We start from the raw sequence: 21,955 nt of genomic DNA, 5'->3' as shown, positions 1-21,955 counted from the left end.
GCTTCAGAGATATGGAAGGATAGGTACTACAGTAATATTTGTCTTTTTTGTCTAAGGACTCTATTTAAATTGGCAATAAAATAGTAATTCTAGTAATGCATCAGCTAAGGTCTCTTTCCCTTGCAATACTAACTCCTATGTGGTCTCCCTGTCTTTAGTTTGACCCATCAGCTTTCTCATCCTATTTTTTTCCTTCCTGCCCTGCTGAGGAAGTGAACTGAGAGAGAGGCTGGGTGGGTATTTGCCCTTCACCCAGGTTACCTCACCCCACTGCATTGCACTAGGTCACACATAAAGGAGGAGGAACTTGTAACTGCACTGAAAATTTTCAAAACTCCCAACAACTAGCTCTGAGTCTGCAGTTATTTGTGTCCAGGAAAAGACATGGGGCTGTGCAGAGCCCTGCTGATTTCAAGGTACCTGCCTGCAAGGAGGGATATTTAAATCAAAAAGCATGTGCTTCTATACACAGAAAACCTGGCTGGAGCCAGGAGGCTCCACCTGCCTCAAAACACCTGTGGGATCAGGTCCATAGAACCTGCAAAATAACTTGAAGCCAATATATCTGTAAAAGGCATAGGAACCAAAACAAAACAAAACAACAAAACCAACTCTTCCCAATTAGCCCACAACCACTTAGCTGCATGGTCATCAAAACACTAGAGAGAAAACTTGTTGCCAATATAGTCAAGAGCTCTCTTAATTTCATGCACTGTGACTTCAACAATTTATTCATGTCTCATTTTATTTCTCTAAAATTGGCCTCATTTAAAAGAAGGGAAACCACATTTCATGCTCTTCAGTTTCATTAAAGAGATACAAATCCCTTACCAAAAGACTCCTCTAAATTAAACCGTTGTAGCAGAAGAAAATATTGAAATTTTGAATCTGAAAGGACTCTGATATAATCTATATTCTCTTGCACATCAGTCTTTATGGTATTATGAAAAAATGAAGGAAAAAGCTCCTCCCTTTAAAAATTTGCTTTCCAACACTTGATGGAATGTGTAACACTCAGCTAAGAGTAACACAAAATAACTACCTCACAGATTTTCTAAAGTTTGTCAAGAAAGAAGGCCATTGATCTCTTCTTCAGTGGTTTAGGAATACAATATTTCACCCTCTGAAACTAACTTGTATCTGCTTGACAAGGAAGGTACGGTTAACTCCCTTGCTTAATACTTATTCCATAGGGGATGTGATATAAACCCTATATTAATTACGTAAGCTAAATCCAGTATCATTCAATATGTGGCTCACAGTGAACTCAATTTCATGAGTAATTAATGAACTGCTCCAAATTCCAATAATATTTTATGTTCTCTTAGCTACAGGGCATATAAATACATCAAGAGGTTTTTTTCCACATGGGTTAAAAACCATTTCTTGGGCTGACTTGAACAAAAGATGAAGATCATTTTTTATTCAAATCTTCTTTCATAGCAGATAAGGGTCTTCAGTTCCCCTTTACATTCATGTTCATTACAGAAAAGAACAGACTGCTGGTGGTCGCATCATGTGAGGATGAAAAACATTTCCAGGAAATTCCACATTGAAATTTCTTCCCTTTTTCTTCTCTTTTTCAGTTTGTCTGACAAACATCAGGAAAAGAAAGTCTGTCCTTTCAGTCTTGTAGCTGAGTCCAAGGAAAATAAACTACCAAAAGTCTTCTCCATACACACACTTTCCATAAACATGTTCAGTCCTTGATGTTCTCTTCCTCCATCCTCAAAGCTGTACTGCTTCAGTCTTCTGTAGGTACAGCTTCCTGAAGAACCACCCTTCAGGCTCCTTCTACATGGGAAAAAAAAAAAAAAAAAAAAAAAAAAAAAAGGATGTAAGTTCTGTGTGCTTTCTTGATTCCTACTGACCTTACAATATCCACCAAAACATACAGACAATAATTACCAATCATCCATTGGTATGCTTTTCCAATAATCCTGTTTATAAGAGGCAAGAGACACCAGGGAGCATATTCCAAGGAAGAAAAATGCTGTTTCTTTCATAGCCTGAATAAAAATGGAAGAAATGTTTTCCAACCAGAAGAGCAAATTAATTAGTGAGCCTCGTCAAGCTCAAAAACCCCCCTCTATCAAATTAAGAGAAATGAAATATTAATTTTGTTCTTTTAAACTCATTTTCCTTACAGTCCACTGTAAATACTGAAATATAAGACATATCCTGTGAATGCACATTCATAGCTCAGGTCTATGTCCCTATTTCCAGGGATCAAGGAGACAAGAAGTGCAAACACATTACTTTTTCAGACTTTTTTTTTTTTTTTAATCATCAATCACTTTTCTACATCTACATGACTATTTGGATTCCAGAATAAAATATACGTTTTCTGAAAGATTCTGATCTGAGTAGGTCAAGAGAAGGACCATGAAGAGTTATAAATGGTAATGGGCATAAACCATCCCGGGTTTTATGCATCTGTTAAGGTAGATTGCCTGAAGTGAATCATAGCAGCAGCTCGTAAGAAAAGATTTCATGTTTTAATTCTTGCTATACATCAATACCAATAATTTAAAGACTTGTAATTTATCTATTTCTCACCTGCTTACTCTATGTAAAACAGTGGATTTCACCCTCTGTGTGCTGGGTGGGAGAGTGAGTTCCCTAAAACATTACACACTGGGAAACTGTGGTCTAACATACCTTGCCAATTTTGCCTGAAGCAGTTTCTGTCGACAACAGAGAAAAGGAGCTATCATTTATTTCAATGGATGCTGGCTCAGATGGAAAGACATTACACACAAAGCTTTAGAGACTGTTTTTGATCACCCAGGGTTTGTGGTTTTTTTTATTGTTGCTCATCTCTGCATTTCCTGAATTTGCTGAAGTAAAGAACAGCTGTTCTCACAAGCTTACCAATTCAAAGCAGTGACTACAAAAGTTGCATCCAAATTTCCTTTTTCTTCAATAGTGCAGGATAGATGCTGTCTCATTCAATGGAGAACAAAAGTAAGTTCATAAAGGGGAGGAAGGGGAGTCAGTCTCACAATTCTACTGTGGGAAAAGAGTATCTCCTTGTATATATATCTACAGGCACACTGATGGAATTTCTTGCTCGCCAATAGAACAGGTATTGCCATAACATGGTTCACACATGGAAGGCTGCTCCCCAAAATTGTTCTAGGGTGATTACAGTGACAACACTGAGGCCACCTCAGCAAAGCTGGTGTTTTTCTGGGACAACAAGAAAAATGCGATTTCTTCACAATGTGTGTTCCTTGCACTGTGTTCTGTTTTATTTGCAGATCGGTTGTAGACACAGTAAACTGACCTGATTGTGCTCAGTGAACCTGCCCCGGTTTCCCGGGTGCTCAGCAATCCAAAAATATCATGTTGTCTGCCACAAAAAAACCTTCTGCAAGATAAGTAGATATGACAAGAGAAACATGAAATCAGAGTAAGATGCACCACAGAAGGACTTAAATCATATGTGCTATAAAACCTGCCCAGAAATTTGGTCAAGTTTGTGTCTGCTATGTGCAGACACATTGCCAAAATAGCCCTTCAGTTCCACAAACACAAGTACCTACCTGCCAACTTTCCAACAGCAAGCCTGTCCAGGGAAAACATTGCACCCAGGCAGCAGGGTGAAATGAATATTTGCCAGGAAAACGTCTCTCTTTGAACTGGACCATGCAAGGCAAACTAATGTGCAGCCTTTGTGCTCTCTGGCTAGCTCAGGCATCAACAAAATAGCAGCCCCTGCCATGACAAAACTTCACATATGTCCTTCGAGTGGGATATAGTTTATAGCTGCAGGAAGAGGAGAAATTCCCTTTGTAAACTCAAGGAAACAAATTTGGCGCTGTGCCGCTGTGTCTGCGGCTGGGGAGCAGAGCTGCTGAGCTCTGAAAACAAAAGGATCAAGCTTGCAGCCAGCAGGTAGTGAGGGCAGACAGTGCACTACACACATGTGCTTGCTGCTGCAGAGAGGTTTGCCTCTTTGACACACCAGAAAACAAGGGAGCATGACTTCTAGGTCCAGCACTTTGTATTACTTCTCCTGCTGTCTCAGACACTGAAATGAACACTGCTGACAACTAGCAGGTGAGTCACTACCTACATGCAAGTGCAACACACAGTGTATTTTCCCACACAAGTTAGAGACCCATTCAGAATCCCAAATAATAACTTACCTCAAAAGAATTTGTTCATTATATGCTTTGCCTGGCCCCCATGGTCTTGCAAAGCCCTCTGAATAGTCAGGTCTGAAATAATCTCCTGCTGCCTGTAACACTGGCCTTTTTTTCTTTTCATGTAAGTGCAAACAGAAACTCCTTATTCACAAAGGAAAAGGTTATTGTACTCAGCAGAATTATTCTAAAAAAGATAGAAATGAACTTTGACTGCAATCTTAAGTGTGAGTCTTACCTGGAAAGCTGTTTGACACACAAAAGACAAGCAGCACAAACTCAAGGCTGGCCATTTCCATGTGTAGCCACCATTAAGCTACACATGGAAAAACGTGTACATGTGTACACATGAAAAAAGAGAGAAATCTGCTACCTCACTTTGTTAGGAACGGTCCTTTAAATTTGGGGTTATTGTTACTCTTATGAAGGGATCCTTTAAGCTGCGTGCTCTCGACACAAACCTCCCTTTTCTAAACAAGGCACACATCTGAAAATGATTTAAATGTTTGTGGTTTACACTACTCAGTTGCATCACTTATGCCAGAGTGACTCAGATGACCAACATGAAGACAGATAAATCTAAGCAGCTGGAGTCCTGTCTGATTAAATCTTTAAATCCATAGTGGTTTACCTGTAAAACAGCATCACAGTCATGACATGAAAACTAAGCTGGTGGTTAGCCAATGAAAGTGCACCACAGACCTCCAAAGGCCAAGTTTTAACTTGCTTGTTTTAAACAGGATGATGAATGGCAGTGAAAAAGGCACTCAGTCTCCCTTCCTTTAATGCCCTTCTTTGTTTAATAGCTGAACTGCCCAGCTACAATATTTCTTTTACACACAAAGCTTACTAACTCCACTCCAAACCTGAGGTATTAAAACTATTCTCTCTGCTAACCTTTGCCTGGTGCACAAATTGTCACAACAACCTCGCAGCTACTGTGATGGAGGTACAATGCCTTGAAAAAACGTGGTCTGGAGCTGGTCAGAATGATTATTAGCACCAGTCACACTTGATAATAATAAAAGAGATAAGCTGTATTTAACTATCTTGTTGGTAACCATCAAGAAATCAAATGAGCTAATTGCTATTTCCTTTCTTTCCCCACTGATCTGCAATCCCTGGATGAATGCTGTGTAAACCAGAAAAATTTCTGTGGCCATCCTTTAGTAATTGACCTTTAGCTCTCCCCATTTCATTTGCCCTAAGTGTTAATTGACTTTGAAAAAGCAGTATATTATCCTTTTAGAAAAGAAAGTCTGATTTGTGCCCGCCAACATCTCACAGCATCAAAGCCCTGTTAAATCATAGAGCAATACAGCTAAAAATGAGTCTCCAGAAGAAATGGAAAGAGGGTGGGGGAAGGAAGCAAAATCATTATTGAAAGAGCTCCACTGCCATCTAGAGAGAATCTGCACCAGCCAGTTTTCTGAAAGAAAGGTTGTTAGTCAAAATATTTCCATTCTGATGTTGGGGGAAGCAGGAACTCCACTCAGGTTCACTGTATCCATTAATTTTTAAACCAATTTTTAGTAAACTGCACAAAAAATAGCATATCCTGGGATACAATCTACCATGAATTCCATGGAAATCACGGGAGAAAGCTTTAAAGGCTCACTTATAAGCTCCCCTGAAATGATGTATGGTATCTGCATAGTTTTGTTTCAAAGAAGCTTCTTTGAAGAGGTATCTTTTTAGAAAGGTGCTTCATTCCTAAACAATTTGCATTTTAAAGGACATGTTATGTCCTTGGCAGCTGGCTTTATGATATTACTTGTCAGTAAGAAAGAAAGAAAGAACAGGGTAAGATTTTATTTTTTTTTTACTCCTTCAAGTATATAAAATTTTATTTCTTTCATGTTTTACATGAGATCAGGAGGCATCCACAGAACACGCTATTAGTAAGAGTCTATTTTAATCTGACTGATTTAATTTACTGTGTCTCTCACCAAAAAGCCACAGGACTCCATTCAGTGTATGAGACAGGTCAGCTGCTATAAAAAGTGGAGAAGTGTCCCTCACTGGGAGCAGCTAATCCAATTACAATCTCAAAGCAGCTGACATGACCTGGCTAAGTGCATCTGGAACAAAAGGAATTATTTTAAGGTACAGCCAGAAGCTAATGCAACCGTGTCATTAATGAACCTCAAAATGGAGGGCACATTACTGCTGTGTCACAAAAACACTCAAGAGTGACTTGTGGTGCTCTTGGTCTCCATCACTTATGGATTTACCTTCTGATTAAAGAGCAGTGTGGGACTTTTAACAGCAATCATCTGTCTTCTGACTCTGAAAATTTCAAAACCAAGACCTGCTTGAGGACTGTGAGTCTTACTGTAAAAAAGGCAGCCAGGATATTTCTCATATTACAGCATAGTTTGTGTTTGCTTCCTTTGTGAAATTCCATTGGACTGAAATATCTTAAGATACACAGAGTAGTAAATTAGTTTGTGGTTATTTCCTTTAGCTAGCTGGTTATGTGCTCAGTGCAAGATATTTGCCCACTTTTGGCAGCAGTAGTGCCTTAATAGCGCACAGAAAATTATAACGGTAGCTAAACTTTGGTTTAATATATTTTAAATGTGGTGCATTATGCAATTATAAGAGGCAGTATCTAAATTATTTTCAATCTTATTTCCTGACTAAATAGGGTACCTCAAATCTATCAGGGAAATTATATTCATTTTTACTGAAATTTCACTGAAATACACTGAATACATTTAGGTTTGCTAAGCCAAGAACTGCTTTCAGTGAGGTGGCTGTCAGTCTTCTTGTTCCTATCAATGCTGACACTGATGATTCCTGGATGGAAGAACACAGTAGTTGTGAACGATGGGTTTATGAAGAGAGGGAATCCAACACTTCAATCGAATATCAGGAAACAGAGCACAGAATACTCAATCAGATGCCTGACTGGATGGATCTCCCAGTCCAAATGTGATGCAAAATGCAGGAGGCATTTGTGCCAGTGAGTACAGCCAAGAGGCTTGTCCGGAGGAAAAACTCAAGTGCCCCTTTAAAAAACAATTTTTCTTTTTTGCTGACAAGCACAATTAAGCTGTGCAGTTCAGGGAGAGAATGATAGCCACAAGAATAGTAACTGTGAAAGTGCAAACACTAGAGGTTTAGGCTAGACTGGGCTTTTTGCTGTTACCCTGCTTCTTACCTTGTCCAGAGACCTTGAAGACAGTCCTGAAATAATGACAAAGAACAACAGCTCGCCCTATAGCAATAATGCATTAAAACTGAATCGGATAAACATCAAAAACAAGAGAGTTTCAGACAGAGAACTCCTTCCAGTGAAGCATAAGGACAGGGTTTTTTTTCTTTCTTCTTTTATTAGAAGCAAATAAATTCAGCCCATAATGCTTCCAACATGAAAACCAGCACCTCATCCAGTATATTTTACACTAGAAGTTATTTTAGGCATTATTTCTAATAGACTGGCTTGTTGCTATCAGGCAAAAAGTACATCAATTTGTTATAGATGGGAAAAGAACATCCATATTGTGAAAATTAAAAGATAGCATCTCTTCTGAGTCTAGAATTTATTGTGGAGTTCAAAGGGCATTGTAGAAATTCTGTTTGATTTGTACTTGCAACTGGATATAATAGGATAGGCTTCATGAAGATATGGATCTCTCAGCCTTTTCTGAAGGCTGCCTTAAAATATTATATTTCAAGGCACATAAATAAAACTCCTTTACAGTGTGAGTATAATCAGTTTATGTCACATCTTGATGCTTCCTTCCTCTGGCTTCCAGACTTTCTCTTCTTCACTGAAACTCTCTATTTCTAAGGGTAGACTCTGCCACACTATTTTTTTTTTTTTTTATATTTTGTTTTGTTTTTTGTTGTTTTTTTCATAAAATGGCTGGTTACAATAAGCCCAAACACCCTCCTTAAAGGTAACTGTCATTTGAGGGCCCCATTCTTGCTCAAAATGAAATTCCTACAACATATTCATTCATGCTAGATATTTTCATTCATTTTAGCAAAAAGAAAGGCATACATAAATCTTTCTCCTTCTTCCACAAGCTCTTTACTCATAGATTCATTGACTGAGAATTCTTATTTGAGATGGAGCTTGAATTAAGTAGGCTTCTTATTAAATGCCATGTAAAACATGATTACATTGCTGCAATGCAATATTTTATGATTTGTATGATGTTTATTTTTGTACTGCTTTTAAATATTTTGAAGAATAGGCTGGGTCTGCTCTGTAGAAAACAAAAGCAGCAATTTGATGCTGTGAGCCTAATTTCTTCAGTGATCAATGCAAGGACTAACCACAAATCTGTATCTTACTTGAAGTTAAAAGTTGCCGTTTTCGCACAAACGTCAGGAACCTGCCGCCTTAGTACAGAGTGTCTGGAGCTTGACCTTGACAGAATATATATATATATATAAATATATAAATATATATATATATATATATATATATGTGTGTGTGTGTGTGTGTGTGTATATATATATATATATGTGCATGGATATATATATGTGCTATACAGAAGAGCCTCGTAATATGGAGGCAGGAATAAATAAACAGGGAACAGGTATGCTCTTCTGTTCTTTACAACTAAACTCTAGGGATAACCTCTCTAAATTTCTCTGCTTTTTAAAGGGCTGCCACAACCTTTTGTTCAGCCTTTTTTTGGAGACCTGACTCTAAGCAGCTTCCAACTTCTCATGATTGCTGCAAATTATTGCCCTGTATTCACTTTAATATGTGAGACAATAAGAGATGAGGTGCTTGGGAGCATAAAATCCAGCGAGCACACAAGAGCCAGAATGTATTTATTGACTACAGGCAGACCCAAGTGGAAGAAGCTGACTTGTGGAGTACTGTAATATCAGTATTGATTTTGTTTACTTTATCAGCATGAAAGGGGGAAAATGCAGCAAAGCAATGAAATGTGCTGATCACATGGAATGGGTGATTCAACAAATACACAATAGGGAAGCAATAAAATTCTCATGGATTTGGCTAAACTAAAATCATGGGCAGATAAGTGGCTTACGAAATTCAATTTGAAAAAAGGTAAGATACTGAATCTATGGATAAAATAACAGGAAAAGGGAACTCGATTTTCAATGGACAGGGAAGTGACTGCTGAAAAGCTCTGCTTTTTAACATTTCAATGGAGACAACTGTGTGCAATAAACTCAGGTTTCTCTAAAAAAAGCTGCCTTCCTGACAGCACTTCTTTTTCAGCAGTTGCTGCTGTATGGTAGGACACTAGACATAAGAAAGAACTAAAAAGAATATGCGAATTTCTTCAACTTTTGTCCAATTGGGTCTTTTTCATATTAAAAAAGAGGGGAAAAAAATATTTAAGAACATAAAAATTAAAGGAGATTATGTTAATACCACACTAGATTAGGTACTATAAAAGCGACATTCATAATACATGTATCACTGTGATTACAAAAATTAAGCAGAGTTGGGAAAGTAGGATGCAAAGAAGACAACAAGGAGATGTATATTGGTTAATACCAAATACTTACTTAGGCAGTCTGAGGAACAGGGCACACATTTGGAACACAGTGAAGAAGATTAACCACATCACTCTTACCAGCTTTACAAGAAGAACAAATCCTAAGATATTGTTGTGAATCCTGTAAACATACTGTTAAGAGGAATAGGGAAAAATAAAATCCAATCCCTGACATCTGAGACAGGATTTATTAAGGAATGCAAAATCCCAGAGCTGCCAGGATTATATCAGCAACTTTTGTACTACTGAGAGCTTCCAAGCACTGGTAATGGTACTTTGACCCCAAACTTTATGTGCCATGCCAGTAAAAGTGAGAATTTTCTGGTTTTGAATATTTTACTCATCAGTAGTACAGTTATAACTGTCACAAGATTGATTTCTGATTAACTTTCCATTGTAGCCTGTCTGCCTCCCCCCGTCTTCCCCTCCTTCATCTAATTCAGAAAGGTTAAAAAGAAAAAAGATCTTGCAGAATTCACTAAGAAAAAGAGAACAAACATTTCTCTGGCTGTCAAACCAATAGCAGTGGCCAGAGTACCCACAGAATACAGCAATACTTGAACACATTTCCTCTCTGATACACCCCTCTCCCACTGGAAGAGGCACCAGACAAGAGCACATCCTGAAATCTCAACAGTGCAACTAAACTGACTTTTAATAGTAATAAGAAAATTATTAACAAATAAAAGGCCCCAGTAAAGCACCAAACACAGAAATGTTTGGGGAAGAAAGAGCTAATGAAGGCCTTGCTCTGCTCTTATTTGGGGAAAAAACAGAGCATTTTGTTCTTCAATGATTTCTAAGTCACACACACACTTTTCATGCAAAGACAGGTTCTGTTTTTACTTCAAACAATGTAAATTTTGTTTGGACCAAAAATACTCTATGAGAACTTTCCATTTAATAGCTAAATATTACTAGTAATGGTTTGTTGTGGTTTTTTGGTTTTTTTCTTTCACAAATCAGTACAGTCAAACTGATCCTACATTCTACAGTGCCTTTGTAATGTCTTCAGCATCATCTGACAGAAAGAACCAGTGAAACTTAGCCAAAAAGGCTGCTCATTTTCTGGCAAGATCTTCTTGCCAGAAGATCTTGGCAGCACATACATATGGAATATTGCAAATTTCATTAAAATTTTGTGGATAATAAGACTATTGTTATTATATACTATTAGTATTAGTATATAATACTACATATATATATATATATACTACTAGTATTGAATATTAATTGCCTGAAATCAAAGAAAAATAAAAAGCAACCCTCATCACTGTTAATTTAACAGCTGGTCATTTCCTCAAACCTGAGGAAGAATCCTTGGGCCGAGACACCTTTTAGAAACACAAAAAAATCACATTCCTATAGAAGGCAAAAAAGCAGCAAGGCTTTGAGAATGGAACCTGGTTTTTATTTAATAGACTGGCAGCTATAGCAGAGAAATCCAGCACATGTGCAAATGTGCCTGCAGCTAATGAGTGCATGCACAGCTCAGAAGGGTTACAGATCTCCACATAAAACTGACCCAAAGCTAACACTCGATTTAGAATTTAACTGGGATGGGGGGAATTCATAAGAATCTTAATTGGTATTTCTTTTGCTTGGCAAGAGCCCATTATCATTATGGGTGGTCACCTGGTTTTTAATACATCACCCTTTGTGTTACAGTTGTGCATTTCCTCCAGTTACACCAGTAAAGGCATCTTACCAGCAAGAATACATTGCACAATGCCTTCATTTTGAGCTAAAACATTCCCGTGTTTTTGTACTCTGAAGTTCATTTGGTTTCCAAACCACTAATTATAGGGCTAGTTATGATATAATTCAGGGGCAGTTGATCTTACTGCTTTTCCAGATTAAGATGCTTTCACAGCAGCAGTGAAGGAGCAGTACAGCAGAGTACATCTATGCACATTCTCATCCACCCCAACATTAAACAGAGAATTTACTGGTGTTACAAAGCCTACTCTCTCAGCATCATTCTGCGCATGTATTATAACCTGTCAGTGTCTTTTTTAAGCCTGTATTTAGCTTTTTCTTAACCTTTCAGAAAACACAGAAGTGATAGTTTAATGCCAACTAAAGTTTCAATGTTAAAACAGCTCAGAGAGGTAAAGCCAAAAAAGCAGACAAACCTGGACCTTGATTATATCAGTCCATCAGGTCTATTCACTGGTCTCTGCTGTTGACCATCTGGTTTCAGAAGCAGCACTTCCATGTAAATAAAATTTCACTCAGAGTGAATAACTAATACACATCACCAGCTTTGCCTCCAGTCTAAAGTCACACCTAGACAGAATGGGAAGTGGTATTAGAAAAATATTTAAGATATCAATATATTCTTCCCCCAGATGCAGTCATATGTGTTAATACATTAACTCAGCGTTTCCACAGTGCGGATGTGCACATCCCAAGTGTGCTGAAGGGTTCTACAGACCAATTTACAAACAGTGCCCCAATCCTGCTCAAAGACCCGGTAAAACTACAGATTGCTTAATCCATGAGTATCTCCAACTCACTTGCCTGAAGTTGTGCGTGTGCCTAACAGCTTGTAAGAGTTGGGCCTGAACAACAAATTGCATTCCTTATGCTTCTGTGATTGAGCATGGAACTGTTTCACCCTCAGCCATCAACACAAGGCAGCCCCTCAGGCGAGAGAGTGCCTGACCTCATGATGCTACAGGGACAATTGCAGGTAGGGTGATTAAAATTACTCAGACAGAATGAGTTTTAAAATACGAAGCTTATAAATTATGAAGTATTGCCGGTGCCACGGGGACAGGCTACACGGCAACTTCCATACACCTGCTCTCAGTTGCACACAGACGTGGTTGGAAGGTAAAAGTTGGAATCTTGGCATCAGGCAGAGGAGAAAACAGAGGGGTGGAACTTCCTGCCGGCACCTTGATAATGAGGGCACAGAAGGAAACAAAACTGTGGGAATTATCAAGCTAAGAGCATTTCTTTTAGCTACAGTATTCACTGCATCAAAATTAAAAGGATAATTTTGTCATCTGACTGCGGGTGGACGAGCAGCAAAGTACCGGACTGCCATCTACTGGCACCGCTCGAATCTCAGCCGTGAGGAAGCAGCAATGAAATGTATTTCTGGTAGCTCCTGCAGGACTTGGCTCTTGGCATACCTGCCGGTGGGACCCTGCCAAAAATCCCGCACTGAGCTGCACCACCAAGGCACGTTCTGCCTACAGCAACGATATTAAAATGCATCAAGAAGTACAAAGACTCTGATCCTTCCTGACATGTACTGCAAACATAGCAGGGACGAGCTTAAGACCTGAGAGAAAACCAAAAGCAGAGGCAAACTGCAGACCAAACGTCCGCTCGCATCTGCAAAACTTGAGGCAGGTTCTACCCAGCCAGCACGCAAACCCAGCAAAACAAAAATGCATTAATCAGCCTGAAGACTGCTTTTCTCTCAGGAAAACCAGCACCTTTTAATATACACCCAAGCTGTGTGTTCTTATGGCGTGCATCGCCACATTAGTCGGTGAAGCCTTCAACTCACTGTTTTCTTCTGAAATTATGAATAAATTCTAAGGCACATTAGCTTAAGGATACTATAAATTCACTGGCTATTTCAGCCACAGAAAAAATTTAATGCCAAGAAAATCAAGTGCATATATTTTTCTTCTGGTATTCCCTAGGTCTTCCCTTAACTATAAAATCATTTATGGCTAAAATTGGGCTGTCCAACTATTCTATTAATTCCTCATCCTCATTATGTCCTAAAACATCCATTCAGCATTTTTTTTCCTCTACTAATGTAACAGAAAGTCATCTGCTCAAAGGAATTTACCACTTGTTTTTTTTTTACCCTGTGTATACAAGAAATTGTTGTGCATTTTGTATTAGGTCTTTATTATCTAGTAATGATGGCTTGCTAATTAAATTGGGGTTTAATAGCATAGTTAAATTCTAATTTATGTTTTTGGAGCTTTGTTTAATTCATTTAGTTAAAATGTAATCACTTTCTCACTATTATCTGATATTATGTAGGAATAAAAAAAGAATTTCAACTCCTCATATTCCGCTGATTTTCTTTTATTAAATCTTGTTAATTATTGCATTTCCCTGAGCAACCATTTTAACCACTCTAAGCTGATTTGAGGGGAGGAGGCAAGGGGACAAGCTGTGTAATTTCTTTGGATTCAGCTCCTTGAAGGAGTCAGAGTACATACTGCAGCTCGCTGGGATCCCACTGCACAAATTGCTTTTACACACAGCATCCTTAGAGGTGTGACTCACAACTGACTGATTTTTTTTTTCTTTTTTTTGCAACAGTTATGCATGAAAACAGACAAGTAAAGAAAACAGAACAGTTCTTTACCCTTTCCTTCTTGGGCTGTGAAAAACTGCCCCCAGGCAAGTCTGTTTCTAGCAACTTTCATAGGAGCCACTTTGGGGGACTGCAACAAGACTTTGAGAGTGATTGCACCTCCAGGCCTGCCTCAGAGTGATGCTCCTCCCTATATTCTCAGCAGAGCCAGTGTTCTGCCCTTAAATCTTTGCTTTTGTGATAACAGCTTTTTTACAGGCTATCCAGCAGGAGGTGAAAGGGAAAGTACTTATTCCATGCATTGTGTAAGATACAGTCAAACTATAAGGACTCTGGAGAAAAGCGAGTTCTACAGAAGATTTGATCCAGTAGTTCATGTAGTCCTACTGCATATTTTGAGAAAGATGTTTTATTGGGTTGGTAAGAAAAACACTGGGGCAAAAAAAAAAAAACCTTTTGAAAGCTGTGCACCAAATATCTGGTGAAAAAAAAAGATCTTACACTTCCAACATTTGAATTTTGAGTCAGTAAGGTTGTCTGTAGCCTGGTCACACCAACTTTTACTTTTCATTCTATTCAGAAAGATGTCTCTTTTTTTTTTTTTTGCAAACCAATCCCTAAATACATGTAAGTCAAATGAAAAGGCACAGATATTTAAACTACCACTACCACAAAACGAAAATAAAACAAAAACTTCTTCATTTTTAGAAGCGACCCTGGAGAGTCCATCAAAATGGATCAACCCTCTGCAATCTGCTGCTCCTCAGAAGTCAATAAAAGCTCTTTCTGGAGGCATGAGATATAAGAAAAGGCCCTGAAATTAATTACAGGCCTGTATCCAGTCTAAGGACAGCTGCAACATGTGCACTGTTTTCTGATGTTACAAGGACAGCTTCTGTGGTTTAGGACTCATAAATGTAAATTCAGTTTTGTACGACACTAAAAAAAAAGCAAAATTATAATTTTTGTTACAGACATGCAGTACAGAAGACTTAAGGTTTTTATCTTAATCTTGAGTTATTATTAAAGCTGTTAACATGGAAAGAATTTGCATTTTTTAAAACTGTATGTCATTCATCTCTAAAATTACCCAAATCCCCATCTCAGTGACTGCCTTTAACAATACTGTCAATAGATGAAAGCTTATCAATGATCCTTTGGTTTTCTATATAAAAAGTTAAAATTCTCCCAGGAGCAAGAAAATAGGATGTCATTCTGTGAATATATTTTCAATATGAGTAAAATACCTTTTCCTAATATATTTTTTATATAATTTAATTTAATTTTAAAACTTATTCAATTACATATTTTTAATTGCATATTTTTGTTATATACCAGATGCATTTTTACAATGTAGGAGACAATACTAATTTGTTTAGTTTTGACAGTTTGACTTCTAATAAGCACTGTCATTTTCTAGTTGCACACTATGTAGAGAGCATGCAACACTACAAACTTTGATTTACCTTTGTGATAAATGCCAAAATGACATGGGCCCAAATAAGCCCAAATTTCTTCTAGTGCATGGAGGAAAGTTAAACCCAGAACCACAACTGAAGTCCCTAAATGAAAGTTTTAGAAAACAAAAGGGAGAAATATTTTAAATATTTTAAATACAAGGATTTGTCTTAGATTTTCTAATAACAATCTCTTCCCTCCAAAATTCTCATGGTCTAATTATGTTACTGGAAGCAGCACAGTGTTAAGGTCTTGTGCTGCTGCATCCAAACAGAAATGCTATTAATTTATTCTTATTCACATCTACTCTGTAGCTGAAGTGGTCTTCATAGTCTGGACTTCAACCTATGCCTTTTAAACATTAAATATTTTACTCAAAAATGTAGAAACTAAACCTAAAAATGTCGATTTTCTAAATGAAGTCTCCCAGGCTTCTACACTGATGTGGGCTGAAATTATCATACCATTGATATCTGAATACCTTCACTTTCTCAGCTCTTCCTGTAAATCATTCCTTTTGAGAGAAGAGATTTATTGTCACGCAATAAATGCGCACTACACACAATAAATGTGTACTACACGCAGTAAATGTGTACTACTTTTCAACTACAAAGGCTGGATTTGTGGAGAAAAGTGGATAAAAAGGAACAAATAACTTTTCTAAATGTCAGAAAAACATGTTTAATATAACATATTATGGCTGGTATCCTGGATTCTATACTTTTGTACTTCAGAACAGAAGTTTACAGGGAGATTTCTCCACTGAGCACTGTTGAAATTCAGCCATTACACATTCCACATTCCCTAATCTAATGTAGGTATTCAATGCACTGCAGCACAGACCGCTTCAGCCATGGAGTTTGTCTGGAAAATAAGAAGCTCTCTGTCAGGGCTGAAGTGGAGCTCCACACATGGAAAAATGAGGACCATAAAAGAGAGTTTCTTCTGAGCTCTTTTTTTTTTTTTTTTTTAATGGCAGTTATTCACAATGCTTCATGAAACTGATTTATATGCCACTGTAAATCCTGGAGAGAGATTAAAGGGCAAGTGAAGCAGTCATGGCCAAAAGATAAAGATACCAAATCCATTTCAGCTCCACATGCATGGCATGGAAACAGATATGGGCTTGTATGGCATGTACGTTTACACAACAGCACTGAAAATTTAGGGGTTTATAAATTAACTGTGATTTGAAGCCAGAACAATCAGACACAACAAGGCAATGAAATCCATCAAACTGAACCCAAGTAAGCATACAAAAATAATAAAAAGTAATAACATTAGATTAAGAAGAATTAAACAGGAAAGTAACTCTTAAACGTAATTCAGAGCCATTACAAGGTAGTTCTTCTCTACAGTCACCTGTTCCTTTGAGCGATGAGGGAAAGCAAAATGCTGCATCTTCCAAATGTCTAATCGCAACTGTTCACAAAGCTGATTACAAATTACTGTCAGAAGCTCCAGTTTCCTGAAAAATAGAAAATTCATGGACTAGAATGTGATTATTACAATTTGTGGGGTTCATGGGTTATTGGCTGCACCACCAACATATCACGTCTTGCAGAAATCCTACAGAATCAGATCTGAACCAAGATAATTCCCACTACAAGCTGAGTCTTCAAGGGAAAAAAAAATACATGCTAGAGGAAACACAATATGTGAACATACAATCAGAAGCAGAAAAAAGAATAATTTGTATTGAAATCAGTCCCAGGTTCTACTTGCAATTTTTTTTTCAACTGAAAAAGGGCACATACCTTGGCTTCCATCAAAGAGCTGTAAACAGCATATGTGTTATCTCAAGCAAAAAATCACACAAACGGGACAACAGCAAATGACATAATAAAATCCAATGCAAGGTTGGTCACCTCATCATTTTCAGGTTGGCCTAGAAGAAGAATCAGAATTTTAAGATGCAAATCTTACTGAAGTTCCTCTCTCTCCATTTTCCCCTGCAAATAAAACCCAGGGGAAATCTGCTCCTGTACTAAGTTCTTTGATAGGCCCAAGCATTACAATGACATCATTATATGGTTTTAAATAATGCTGAGGATAGTTTCTAAGCCTCTGCATATAATATAATAATACATAACAAGTCACCGTCCTTTTTATTCATCCCATTCTCTGCTACAGAAACTAAAACTCTTTCCATACACAAAAAGAGCTCAAAACATATGCAATCAGACACTTAAGGATTTTTCAAAAACTGAATTGCAATAGTAAAAAAAATTTTAAAATAAGGAATGATTTTGAAAATGGATGGTACTACTCTTCTAAATCACATTAACAACTAATAAGTGTCAAGGGCCTGCTATAACTTGGTACCAAAAGATCATTATATACAATTGCCTTTGACTAATGGATATTTTATGCTAAAGGGTAACTTCTAATTCTGCTGCAAGAAGTACATACTTGCCAGACACTGCAGACATTAGGAATTTTGGTTAAGATGTATGAATGGAAACCATCCAGGGGAGAAAAAAAATCATATAAACTTAAGTGAATCCAGACTGGACACTGGAAGTAAAACTCTGAAGTTTCAGGAATAACCAGTAGAACTCAGAGATAAAGGAAAATAAATTTTGAGTATTACCAGGGTTATTTTGTGTCTCAGTAAGAGATAGTATTTATAGGGATGTATCAATTCAATCTATCACTACATAAAACGAATCCTAGGAGGGAGTCAGGAAAAATTTTCTTGAAATAGCATCCTAGTTTGTTAAACACAGTATGGCATGACCCCATTCTCATGTAGCCCAGTAAAAAACAGATTATAAGTAGCAGTGGGAGGTATATGGAGTATGAGAATCCCAGTTTTTCTATGAGACTCAATATAAAAAAAAAAATTGGCATTGGATACACTTTATAAGGGCAAAGCCCATCTTCTTTATTTCCATGCTCCCCCAGCCTTTGCAGTTTTTCAAGTCTTACAAACAATATCTAAAAAGACAGTACTTCCCTTGTGAAATATGGGAAACACAGAAGCTTTTTTCTTTACCTCAAGCACAGTCACTGGGATCCAACAGGACAAGTCTTGAAAACATGGTTTTGAATAAAACATTACAAGTAAATAAGAGTGCAGTCAGAGGCTGTGTCTATTAAAACTATATACTTAATCTCCATCCCAGCAGCACCCCAGGATAAAATGTGTCTCTTCACCACCCCTTTTGCATTCCCTATTCCTCACATTTCCATTCCCTATTCCCCCTTAAGAATTTCCTTAGGAATTTCCTCCCTTGTTGTTTGGAATTTAAACATTATTCCTTAGCATGCCTGCTTTTACCTGCTGCTTGTTGTGGCACTGTGCTTGCAGGGCTCCGAGTTCTGCAGAAGGGAATATTGAGGACTTTGCCATTGAAAGGAGGCAGCAGGATGCCCTGCACAGTGCCAAGAGGCAGATAGGGTCAGGGAGCTGGGGTAAGTGTGGGTTTCTCTTCCTGAGACTAGAAGTACGAGGAGCTCTGAAAGAGGAGCACAAATTCTATATTTAAAACAAAAAACAAACAAAAAACAAACAAACAAAAAAAAAAAACAAAAAACCAAAAAAAAACAAAAAACACCCAGGCCTTCAAAATTGCAAAAGGCTACCCCTGCATTAGGATTATCAGGCACAGGGTGGACTGGTAAATCCTTTCCCATCCTTAGCTCTGCCTTCAGCCCCATGGTCAGGCCAAAAATTGCAAGAAATCTCTGGGCGACTCTGATCCCTCTGAGCACTTAGGGAAAACATATTTCTTTCTGTCTCTTCATGCCAGGCTGCCCACCAGCCTCTGCACATAAATCCTCAATATTTTATCCACTTTCAGTAACTTGTATTCTGCTTCATATCTATCAATAATCAATCCCTCAAGGAAGGAACATTATCATTTTTCCCCATTTGTGGAACAATGGACAATAAAATTCCTGGTGTTAAAAAACAACAGTAATATCCTGATTGCATTAGTTTGCCACTGTTTGCCTGGAATAGAATCAGCCCCTCGAAAAAATGTTATTTTTTGAGGATGGAAGGAACAGAGTGAGTTTTAACTGTATTTGATATTGGCCTGCACCGCCCATAACATCATTTCAGAAAACTCTGGATTCAATCTGGGCTAAGGCAATGCTCCCACAGTTGAAGTTTCTCTTGCATAATTCAGAATTTCCTTGGTATAAGATTTACAGATAAAAAGTTTCTTCCATGCATAAATACTACAGCAATCACTGCTCCCTCAATGTCTATTTCTCCAATTTGCTTTTTTATTTCTCACTCAGGCCGTATCTTGCCTTGCTGCATCTCCAAAAATATGCTACAAAGCTAAAATACCTTTCCTCTCCTGTCTGCTGAGTTTCACATTTGCTAATGACTGATGCAGAAGCAGGCGCTGTTCCAAAGCCATGGGAAAGAACCGAGTTTGCCATATGACAATAATGCAAAGGCCATAATGCAAAGCTGTTTATGAGAGGGGAAGATGGGAAATTAAACACCTGTAATTAATTTCCTTCACAGAACATCCTCTGGCGACATCTGCACAAACCTCCCTGAGTCAGAAATCCATTTGTGATGTTTTGCAATTGGTTCAAAAGCCAGTTTTGCTCTGCAGAATGACACCAGCAACAGCGATTAAATGAAGATGGAATGCAAGCTCTCGCTGAGCATCCTCTGCTGGAGGTCAGCCCAGCCACTTTATTTGGGAACTTCAGGAAGCTTTTTTATTTTTTGTTTATTTGTTTTCCTTGCCAATTTGTAAATTGTTCTGTTTAACTTGCTTCCCCTTTCCTTAAAAGACTGATGCTATCTGTATCAAAATAATATATTCATTTATTCATTTCTGAATGCTTCTAGAGCCATATCCCAGAATGTCAAATGATGTTGTAATAGAGATGAGGACAAAACAGGGGGTGCTTGACATCTAGTACAGTAAGAGCTGCCAGCCTGAAATAAATGAAGAAATGTATCATGCATGTATTTTTCAAATATCTAATGTAACTACATAACAGAGAATTAGAATTAGGTGTTTTTCTGTATCTCTTACCTACTACACATTTACAGAGGAAGAATGCAGTTTGGAACATTCATCTCCTCTGCAGCTATTATCCTGCAGGAATTTTCCAGTAGTGGAACTAAGCACAAGTGACCAGGTAGGATCAATTAACCAAACCCATTCATGGTAAAACACTGAAATTACATTTTCAGGGTACACCTAATTAGACATCTGTTGTAATGCAGTTAGGAAAAATGGTATGACCCAAAAAATGTACCCCCGAAAATGTAGACTTGTAAGTTCTTTCCCTTATCTTGTTCTCCCCAGTTCCCCTTATTGGTTGTATAAATTCCCCCACACCCCTTTCCCCTGCCTTGAAAAAGGGCTGCATATCGATACCTCTTCCTCTTTCCCTCCTGCATCTCACCCCGAAGGATCCCAAGACATAAAGCTGTGACTGCCATCTCAGCAAAGGGAAAGAGCCTCATTTTTAGGGTCTTCTTGGCAAGCTAATCTACCTCCCCTGCCTCCCTAGCTGCTGCAGGGCAGACAGTGGTAACAGAGGGGCAGGGGACATAGTAATTATAGCAGACATCCAGATTAAAATGTAGAATAATTCAATAACTAAAAATCAAAATCAACAACATCACTGAAATCCTTATTCATACAGCTATGGCTGGAAAATAGCAACAAGCCTAATGTACTTTCCTGAAGCACAAAATCACTGGAAGAATGTTGTAGTATGTTTGTTCCGTTCTGTTAAAATTGTGTTTCATCTGTTTGGTATGTTCCTGGTTCTCCCCCATTTACTGCTTTGGTTGGTTCCATTTGTCTGTTATATAAACCCCTCCCAGTTTTCCTGAATGTTCCCTGTCAATCAGCTTTACCCTGCCCCATCTCCCCATCCATCATTGTAAACCCCACCTCTCCTTCCAGCTCCTTCCATGTATATCATCCCTTCCTTGACACGTTATTGGTTGTTATGTTGTGTTCCCGCCTTCTTTGTATTCCCATTGGTCCCTGACATTGTAACCTCCTCCCCTTACCCCTCCCTCCATGAGCTCCCACTGGACCCTGGACTGTGCCCGCCCCTGAGATAAAACCCCGTGCACAGAGGTGCTCTGGGCTCTCTTCGGTCCTGAATTCTCCCAGCCCAAACCCTTGTGCTCTTCCCCTCTCCCAAATAAACCTGTTCCTGGGAAGTACAGCCGAGTGAGTCTCCTCCTTCCTTTTGCCATCACCCACGATACCTGATTTGGCAGAGCCCAGCAGGATTCGGTGCTCTGAAGGTTCTGCAGTGGGATCGCCTTTCCCCTGCAGTTCCCCACTCCTGGCGACTGCCCGTGCCAGAGTGGCACCGTAGAGCTGGCCCGGAGCTCCGGTGTGGCCAAGAGCAGCGTCAGAAGAACAAATTTCCATTTTGGATGACAAAACAAATCAGACTGACTGACTAACCAAAGTTTTAACAGCCTGCTTGGCTACCTTATCAAATATATTTCACTGTCTCAAGGAGGTTTTATAATAAAAGTGTTCAGCAACATTGGTAGCTTATATTAAGTGGTTACAGTAACCTTCCTTGATCTTCTGCCT

The 21,955-nt window shown here is 38.4% G+C and overlaps 1 long non-coding RNA gene across 2 annotated transcripts; it reads right to left on the bottom strand.

Moving 5' to 3' along the window:
- Positions 1–621: 621 nt before the first annotated feature.
- On the bottom strand, positions 622–5,706 carry LOC131579354 (uncharacterized). 2 transcript variants are annotated; one of them, XR_009277689.1, is made up of 4 exons: positions 4,155–5,706; positions 3,290–3,771; positions 1,909–2,009; positions 622–1,794 (listed from the first exon to the last, which is right to left on the bottom strand). It is a non-coding gene; the product is annotated as an uncharacterized LOC131579354 (long non-coding RNA). The 2 variants fall into 2 exon arrangements; XR_009277688.1 differs by having other exon boundaries at positions 3,290–5,706.
- Positions 5,707–21,955: the final 16,249 nt, after the last annotated feature.

Source organism: Poecile atricapillus, chromosome 4, assembly GCF_030490865.1.
Source record: "Poecile atricapillus isolate bPoeAtr1 chromosome 4, bPoeAtr1.hap1, whole genome shotgun sequence".
Taxonomy (NCBI): Eukaryota; Metazoa; Chordata; class Aves; order Passeriformes; family Paridae; genus Poecile; species Poecile atricapillus.
The sequence above is the reverse complement of the archived record's forward strand: the minus strand, read 5'-3'. Positions and strand labels throughout refer to the sequence as shown.